Raw genomic sequence first — 9,897 nt, 5'->3', positions numbered from 1 at the left:
TCCTGCTACATCTCGCAACCGTAGCTGGCGTTTTTGGTCAGTGACACTATCATGTAACAATGTTTGGAATGACTCAGGTGGCGGCAACTACACCAAGCAGGCATCAGTATCATGGATATTTGTATATTCAGGCTCTACAGTTAGACGTGTTGGGGGTGTAGTTGATGGTGGTCTTATTTGAAAAGCGTGATACCCTTTGATAACTGACTTTTTAAGGACCATGGATTGTTCTGAAGTTTCCTGAAAAATAAAAATTATTTCAATTATAAAGGAAAATTATATTATACAGCATTAAAGCATTTATTTATTTTTTTATGGGCTAGCCATGTTGAAAACTATTATTCTTTATTTCATACTTTGTGTAATAAAATTTTAATTTACATTTATTGACAATCTGGTCGAAAGAAGTCTGAGTCTTTATCAACAGGTCTTGAAACACATTCTGCACGCAACCACCCATCACAGCCATCACACTGCAACCACAGTTTATCAAATCCATATGACATATCTTCTTCCCGAGTAGCGATACACCCCTTACAAAAGTCTGTTCTCAGTTCTGCTTTATTAACTTTATTTGTTTTACTCTTTTTCCCTGGTGCCTTTCCTTTGCTTACATTAATCTTAGACTTTCCTTTCTTTAAGGCATTCTCACATAGATTTGTTTTACTCTTTTTTTCATGTATGCCAGTTTTGCTTTGTGTTCCTTTTCTGCAAATTTCACCACTGTTTGACTTTGCTTCAGGGACATTGCACGAATGCTCTCTGGTGAAGAAAGATTATCTGGCAAGCTGTTAAGTAATGTTTTTCTAAAGGGTTCAAATTTTCTGGTGCCTTAGGATAAACTAAAGCCTCTCTTAGTGCTGGTGAGATCTGAACTGAATTGGTCTGTTCATTAGTTGATTGCATATTATTATCAACATCTCGGGGATCATTCTATGACTGAAAGGCCACATCTGCTAATAAATCCAATCCACTTTTTTTAATCATTCTATCAGATGACACAGCAGTACTAACTGGATTTGCTTTCTGATATAACTTTTTATAAATGTCAAAACAGGGGGACTGGCCTTCAATGTCATAGCCTTCAGACAACCGTGATTGATATCTTTCACGAACAGGAGTAGATAACGTTTCTTCAAATACTTCAAGTGCTCCCTTTGCCTTGACTTTTTCAGTATATTCCTCTACTTCAACTTCTTTGACTGTACCAGACTTTTTCGACTTATCATTGCAGAATGTCAGCCCGGGTTTCAGACATTCACTTGAAATAACTGAGCTATCCACTGGATAAATTCCTGAAGCTTTGAAGGCATTGATAACAGTCAGAGGTTTGTAAAAGTTCAAAAAAGCCTCTGTTAATTTCTGGCAAAATATCTCTTTCCCAATGCATCTTCCAGGGTTTTCACGTGCAAATTTTCTAGCAACCAAGTGCCATTTCGTTTTCAAAAGACCGAATACACCTTTATCCAAGGGTTGCATCAAATGTGTCGCATTGGGGTCAATGCGATACAGCTCAATGTCCTTTTCCTTTGCTTTCACAAACACTTCTTGGCTAATGTGACTTCCAACACTGTCTAATAGTAACACAACAGGTCGCTCAACACCAGCAAACTTATCGAAGTGATCAATGAACTTTGAAAATGTTGTGCCGTCCAATCAGCCTTTCTTCGTATAGGCAATATAACTTCCTTCTGGAGCTTGGCTTGGGCTCAGGAAAAACAAAAAATGGTGGCATCATTTTTTCCTGAAGCATTGCCACAGTACATCACAGTTAGACGTTGCTTTCCAGCACTTATTTGAGGCACAGGAATATCCTTACGGGATGGACCCATAACTTTGCTCTTGTTTGCACCCATGTTAAGCCAGTTTCATCCGCATTCCAAATACAACCTGGTTGTTCCAGACAACCTTTACTGATCAGGAAATCCTTATAATTTGTGTACCATTCATCAAGTGTCTGTTTTGAAAGTTTTGAACGCTTCAGTTCAAGAGGTGTTTCTGAGCGTAAACCAATTGTGTGTGCATTCCGGTTTCTAAATCCTTGATACCAGCTGTAACCAGGTCTCCCATCAAGAAATGGGGTTTTACGCTTCTCTTTTCTAACAATGCCTTGAACAAAGTCTAAAAACTCACACATTCTGAGGCCAAAGTCTCTCTGGGCCATCTCACTTAACCACTCAGCCATAGATGTTTCTTCCTGTTCAGTGAAAACAGTAGCAGGACCTTTCAAAGTGTTGATGTCTTATTCCCCACTGTATCTCCTTTGCAAAAACCCGTATGACAGTCCATACTCACATGCAGCTTTTCTTAGTGACATACTCTTGTTACTTACACTGTATAGGGCTCGTCTCACTCTCTGCACTTTCCCAGGACTCATTCGCTTCCCTCTGTATTTTTTTTACCACTGAGGAGGCTGCATTCTGGGCTGGACTACATTGAACACTTTTTGTGCCCCCACGTTAGTGGCGGGCATTTAGATTTACCCTTGTCCGTCCGTCCGTCCGTTCACTTTTGTGTCGCACGTAACTCAAAAAGTATTTGACCTAGAGTCATGAAACTTTACAGGAATGTTGATCAGCATGTGTAGTTGTGCACCTGGGTATTTTCGTCTGGATATTTTTAGTATTTTCAGAGTTATTGCCCTTGACTTAGTAAAATTTTGCAATTTTCAACTTGTGTCGCATGTAACTCAAAAAGTATTTGACCTAGAGTCATGAAACTTTACAGGAATGTTGATCAGCATGTGTAGTTGTGCACCTGGGTATTTTCGTCTGGATATTTTTAGTATTTTCAGAGTTATTGCCCTTGACTTAGTAAAATTTTGCAATTTTCAACTTGTGTCGCATGTAACTCAAAAAGTATTTGACCTAAAGTCATGTAACTTTACAGGAATGTTGATCAGCATGTGTAGTTGTGCACCTGGGTATTTTCGTCTGGATATTTTTAGTATTTTCAGAGTTATTGCCCTTGACTTAGTAAAATTTTGCAATTTTCAACATGTGTCGCACATAACTCAAAAAGTATTTGACCTAGAGTCATGAAACTTTACAGGAATGTTGATCAGCATGTGTAGTTGTGCACCTGGGTATTTTCGTCTGGATATTTTTAGTATTTTCAGAGTTATTGCCCTTGACTTAGTAAAATTTTGCAATTTTCAACATGTGTCACACGTAACTCAAAAAGTATTTGACCTATAACTTTACAGGAATATTGATCAGCATGTGCAGTTATGCACCAGGTTTTTTCTTCTGGATTTATTTAGTATTTTTAGAGTTATTGCCCTTCACTTAGAAATTTTTTGCAATTTTCAACTTGTGTCGCAAGTTACTCAAAAAGGATTTGACATAGTCATTAAACCTTATTGGTAGGTTGCTCAGCATATTTAGATTTGCACATGGGGTTTTGCTTGTGAATTTATCCAGTATTTGTAGAGTTATTTCCCTTGACTTAGTAAAAAGATTGACAGAACAGTGGCGCGGTGGGGGCACCCGTGTCCTATGGACACATTTCTAGTTCTCTTTCCCTTAGGCATTAGAATCTGAAACAATAAAACAAGTAAACTAATGAGCTTGTCATGTCACGATGTGAGTAATGACAAAGAACAATAACCAAAAGTCCGGGAGGGGGGTGTGATTACAAAAATATTCCTGCTAGAGTGATAAATCTATCACATGTGATGTGTGTGATAATAAGTAACAAACATTTGAAGATAAAAGTAGATACCACAAGAAATGAAGAAGTAATAATAATAATAATGAAATATTTTTTTTATTAAATTTTAAACAAAATTCTAAGTTCAATTGGAAAATAATTCTGTAAAAAAATGAGTGCTAAAGTAATAAATTTTGTCACACATCCTGTGGGTGATGATAAAAAAACATGTATTTGAAGTTTAAAATGGATAACTTAAAAATAAAGAAGTTACTGTACAGTTAAAAATAATATTTTAGAACCTAGTCAAGAACTATTTTAGAATGTTGCAGCAGTTTATACTACATAAAACACCATATTTTAGCATGGACTGCATAATTCACTTGCAATAATAACATAAATAAATTAAATTTTATATTTATTTGTATACAAACCAAAATTTGCTTTAAAAAATATTTTCTAAAACCTGTTGAATAACTTTGAGGCCGTCCCCTCCTGGAAAATTTCATGACCCGCTATTGGGCAACTTGATGCAATTTAATTAACCAGCGCTAGCGCTATCACTATAATACCTCATGCATTTTTTAAACGGCTGCTGCTGCAGATAGTTAATGTATTGGGCATCAAATACCTACCAGCTTTGATCTAATATCTTTTGGGGGTTTTCGGCAATAAAGCAGCGACTGCGAATTTGTCTTGTTACTGGCGCAATATTTCGCGACAAACGGAAACGCTTGGTAAAGCATCTGAATGAATCTGATTAGAATTATCCGGATGTTTACATTTTTTTCGCTGTCGAGTAGGTAACATCCAAATGCACATGACTGTCAGGTTATAACACTTTTAAGTCCAAACATTAAGTTAAATAATTTATTAAATTACTGACTGACCCGTTATTGGCTATGATCCGCTATTGGCTAACTCACTATACTTGGTATTTATTTGGTCAACATAAAGGCATTTTCATATAAAGATATTTGGACACAATATCTTGATCAAACTGGCTCACGCTAAAATTAAATGCAAATTAAAACAATTGTTTATCAACAAATTTATTGTCCACTTTTTATTTATTTTAACAAGAAAATTCGACAATAACAATCAATGTTATTCAATGGCAACGGTAAACAGTACACTAGCAACCGCGGTACGATTACAGATTTACCCTTGGTAAACTTGACCTTGTTTATCTGGAGCGGAACGGAGAAATAACAAAATACTGCAAAGTGCCAGAGTAACACCTCTCCTATCTGCGTAAATAATTAATTGTTAGAGCGTGTAGCAGACAGGAACGATGTCACAGACAGAGTTCAAGAAATGGGAAGAATTCCATATGCTGCAGCTAATTAACGTTACAACCACTTTTATTTGGTTATCATATACATGTATAAAACATTCGCAACGATTTCATAAAATATATATACATATATAAGCAAAATGATAACGAAATCTGGCAAGCCTGGAGGGTGGTCGATGAGGCCGTCCCACAATAATAAGGACTAGCATGGACAAACTGCTCTAAATAGGCTATTAATCTACAAAACTTTCACAATGAATAGGTATATAGATAATTTACCAAGTATATCAAAGTCTGGTTTCAGCAAGGAATTGATCTAAACCAACTGACTACTCGTCACGGAGTAGAGTGAGGAAACGCTGAAACCTCCGTATTTATAGGGGCGTTTCCTCACGAAAACTCACGAATCCTCAGTTCCGTGAGGAATTCAGGAGGAGACGCCAGGAAAATTTTACTCACGGATTTTACCGAATAAAAACTATGCATAATTATTTCATGTACAACAGTTGGGAAAAATTCTACCAACAAAACTTGCCAGATAACAGGACGTAAAACAAATAATAATTTCATTCTAAAAATAAACTGTTAACACGTCAAAGGAGGTGAAGTAAAGGAGTCATATAGCGCATGCGTTAACTACTTCCGCTAAAACTTGCAATGCGCGATGCAGGACAACGGACAGCAAATTTAAAGATTTTACATGTTGATTACACAGAATATAAAGACAAACAAGTGATAAAGGTAATTCTTTTATAATTTACACCGATAGATAATAATGACATTTCGTATTTTTTACTGTTCAAAGGTGCAAACTCTGGTGACCTCAAAAATCGTACAGAGAAATTCTCGATACAAACAATTACAATTAAATTAAGTCGGACAATTATGATTTAGACACACATAAAAATTGCAGGTGTAAACAGTATTTTCCCGGTAATATTTCTATATAAAGTTATGAAAACATGACATTACAGCATTATGAATCAGCGCTGTAATTATTAACAATAAATAAATAAATAAAACAAACATGGTAATGTCAGGCATTACAGTACCTTATTATCATCCCCATCTTATGTGACAAGGTTCATAACTCTAGCACCAATATTTTCAGATTTTTTCCTCTTTAACATAGAATTTTCCTCAAAAAATACTTTTTTTTACTGTTACTTCTTCATTTCTTTAGGGATCAACCCCATACTTCAAATATATGTACCTTATCATCATCCACATCTTATGTGACAAGGTTCATAACTCTAGCACCAATATTGCAAGAATGATCTCCCTACATGCTTTATAAACTTAGATTTTTTTACTAGAAAAAATGTTTTTTGCTATAACGTTTTTAGTTTTAAAGGTATATACCTCAAACTTCAAATTATTATTCCTTATCATCAATTACATTTTATGGTACAATGTTCATAACTCTTGAAGCAATATTTACAGATTTATCTCTCTTTGAACTTAAGATTTTATAACTTCTTTACTTTTTAAGGTATCTACTTCAAACTTCAAATATGTTTCTTATCATTACACACATGTTGTGTGACAAGGTTCATAACTCTAGCGTGACTATTTCTACAATTATTCCCCTTGATCTTGGAAATTATGTTAACAAATGTTATTTTTTTACTATAACGGAATACATAATTATACATAATTGATTTTTCTTTCAAAGTTTTGTCCTTCTTACTGCGTCCAGTATTTTATTAGTCGAGCTTCGCTGTCTCCTGTGACAGCTCTTTTTATGCTCCTCACCGAAGGGTAAGGATATTGTCGCCGCTTTGTCCGTCTGTCCGTCCGCTATTCTTGTCCGGGACTTATCTTTAAAACAACAAGAGGAATCCTCACGAAACTTTGTAGGTAGATAGCAGAAGTGTAGTGCAAAAAAAACTTAACTTTGTCTTGTCTTATTTTGGAGTTATTGCCCTTTGTTCATTTTAACACTTTTTACTGGACATAACTCTAAAACTATGAGAGATATCAACATGAAACCTGAAAGCAGGTAGATAGATCTCATTGGGAAGAAGTGCAGTGCAAAAGAACCTTAACTTTGCCTTGCCTAATTTTGGAGTTATTGCCCTTTGTTCATTCTTACACTTTGAACTTTGTGACATAACTCTGACGCTACAATAAGTATACTTTCCAGTGTCCAAAACCTACTCGGGGAGCATCACCCAGGACAACCGGTTTTTGTTATATCAAGTTATGTAGGAAAAATCTTCTTTTCAAAATCCACAAGGCTTAGAGCCTTGATACTTGGTATGTAACATGATCTAGTGGTCCTCTACAAAGATTGTTCAAATTATGCCCCTAGGATGAAAAGAGGCAGTATGAAATGGCCCCTGCCGGGGTGGGCCTAAATATCGAGGGCTCTCTTGTCTATATAAATAGTGGTAAATGTCCGACTGTCTGATTATTTGTCTGAAAATAACCTAACTTTGGTCATAAACATCTGCCTTCTTTAAACCAGTCGACATTCTTATTTATATTCACGGGAATGGTCTAGTGTATATGTTGTGCTTTTTTGAAGCTAGAAATTATTTAAGAATTATTAAGTGTAAAAAATTAAATCTTAATATAATATTCTTCTTAGAAACTACAAGGTTATAGATCTATTTTACATGTAGCATTGTCAAGTATTTCTCAAAAGTTTCTGGCATCATTGTGCATAGCAATTAAAAATGTATAGTTAAAGCGAGTGATAAACGTATTCTTAGGTCTTTTGTTACGTTACTGTAATTACTATGGTATTTAAGCATGTTGTTTTCATTGTTGGTTATTTGTAATGGAAACAACTTAATATCTTGACTGTTTTGTAGGTCACTTATTAATTTAAATTCAAGTAAAGTGATAGTAAAAGGATTACATCTGTATCTTGTCATGACAGTATGGTTATGTAGGTCAAAATGTCATAATTTCTATTATTTATGGTATGTCCATTTTAAATGATCAAAGCTTTCGTGATTTTATTCCACAAATCTTGTTCATGTATGTATTACTTTGGGTTGTTTTTGTTTTTTTTTGTGTGGGTTTTGTTTTTCATATCGGTCAAATATTCAAGTGCCTTTATTTCTTAAAATTAAATACTGTGTTATTTAGTATTTAATTATTGTTTAAATTAATTTAACTTATATATTAACATAAATTGTTACTGTTTTCATGCTATTTAATAATCAAAATAGGGATTTTATATGTTGCCATGTAATCTGCAATTTTCACTTTTTTATTTCTAGAATTTTATGGTGATAGCTTCTGGAGAAGTGACTGCCTTCTTCGGACAGTCAATGTTTTTCGTACAAATTTGACTATGATTTAAAGTATCTGAAATTGATTAAATCAACATGACTTCAGATTCATGCTAACAATATCAAAGCACTTTACTATGAAATAAAGTAAGTATATTTAACAAATTATTTATATGTTTAGTCTTATCAGAATTAAAAGATACATGCTTGTCAATGACTTTTTCCGACAATTAAGTTGATGGTTGACAAGATCATTTTTAAACCTACTGAGTTGTAGCTGTTTTATTAACACATTTTTAATATAATTGTTTAAAAGAAACCTGTTTTGTGATTTTTTTTAGTCATCTTTGTAAAAGTTAGAAAAGCGGCAAATATTTTATATAATACAATTAAGTTTTTAAACAATTGTTTAAAAGAAACCTGTTTTGTGATTTTTTTTAGTCATCTTTGTAAAAGTTAGAAAAGCGGCAAATATATTGTATAATACAATTACGTTTTTAAACTCTGAAGTTCACTCTATAATGTGACGATATACTTTAAAGAGTGACCTACCATACAAGTTCTTATATCGTACATCTGAACACTGTTACCATTAATGGTAAAAACAATGACATAAATCATTAGGCTAAGATGATTTTCACCTTGTAGGTGATTTTCTTGTTGCTCTGTCTTCCTTTAAGACATTGAGTACTTTTGTTATGGTCATTGGGTTTACTTTTATATGTTTCTACATGATCATTTTGGTGTTTTGCTTATTTAACCTTTTGTAACCATAACAACTGTTAGAATTTCACTTGGCGGGGATTCATTTTATTTACACTGTCTCGTTTATAGGAACATGGTGGGGCTAAGAGCGAGGTTTGGTGCACCATTAACCGGTTTAAACTCCCCAGTAGTCGTTATTATGCTGCTGACCGTTCCAAGGCGGCGCCCCTCTGTGTTCCTCAGATGTATGTCTATGTTGTTTTATACTGTTTTAGTGACACTTTTGCTCGTGTCTCTTGTTGTTTCTCGTCTACGGTAAGTATCTTCCCTTTGTCCCTAGTTTTTATTTATTTTATTCCCCCCCCCCTTCCCCGTGTCTCATGTCCCCTTCCCTTGTGCCTTTTGACATTATGGGCCTTATATTAAATCATTTATTTGTTTTCTTTTAGTTCCTTATCAGTTACTAATTATGTATTCTGAAGAAGTGGTTTGCCTGCCCGTGCTCTGCCTTGTGCCCTGTCCTGTTTTTCTTTGGGGTCCTCCTGGGCTCCTTGCCGCTGGGTCGGGTGGGGGCTGCGTTCATTGAATGCCGCCTTTCCTTGTCGATCTTGTTTATCATATTTTTTACCCAGTGAATGAGATCTTACATAAACCAAAAAGTCGGGAATTCACTCAGTGAATAAGATTCAACATAAACCAATAAGTTGGGAATTCACTCAGTGAATAAAGTTTAAAATAAACCAATAAGTTGGGAATTCACTCAGTGAATAAGTTTTAACATAAACCAATAAGTTGGGAATTCATTCAGTGAATAAAGTTTAAAATAAACCAATGAGTTGGGCATTCACTAAGTGAATAAGGTTTAACATAAACCAATAAGTTAGGAATTCACTCAGTGAATAAGGTTTAACATAAACCAATAAGTTGGGAATTCACTCAGTGAATAAGGTTTAACATAAACAAAACATTTAAGCATTCACTCAACATACACCAATAAAT

At 34.6% G+C, this 9,897-nt stretch overlaps 1 protein-coding gene across 4 annotated transcripts in view; it reads left to right on the top strand.

Moving 5' to 3' along the window:
* The first annotated feature begins 5,573 nt into the window (after window positions 1-5,573).
* LOC132745228 (tripartite motif-containing protein 3-like) overlaps window positions 5,574-9,897 on the top strand; it is a 37,139-nt gene continuing 32,815 nt past the window's right edge. For 2 of the 4 annotated variants that reach the window (XM_060734083.1, XM_060734079.1), the window contains exons 1-2: window positions 5,582-5,689; window positions 8,182-8,340. The gene's annotated coding sequence lies outside the window, so the exon portion shown is untranslated. Of the gene's footprint in view, window positions 5,690-8,181; window positions 8,341-9,897 lie in introns of all 4 variants that reach the window. The other 2 variants (XM_060734082.1, XM_060734078.1) reach the window with 1 other exon arrangement.

The sequence above is a fragment of the Ruditapes philippinarum genome, unplaced genomic scaffold, assembly GCF_026571515.1.
Source record: "Ruditapes philippinarum isolate M1 unplaced genomic scaffold, ASM2657151v2 ctg6023_1_1_1_1, whole genome shotgun sequence".
Taxonomy (NCBI): Eukaryota; Metazoa; Mollusca; class Bivalvia; order Venerida; family Veneridae; genus Ruditapes; species Ruditapes philippinarum.
This window is presented reverse-complemented; position numbering and strand designations above follow the sequence as displayed.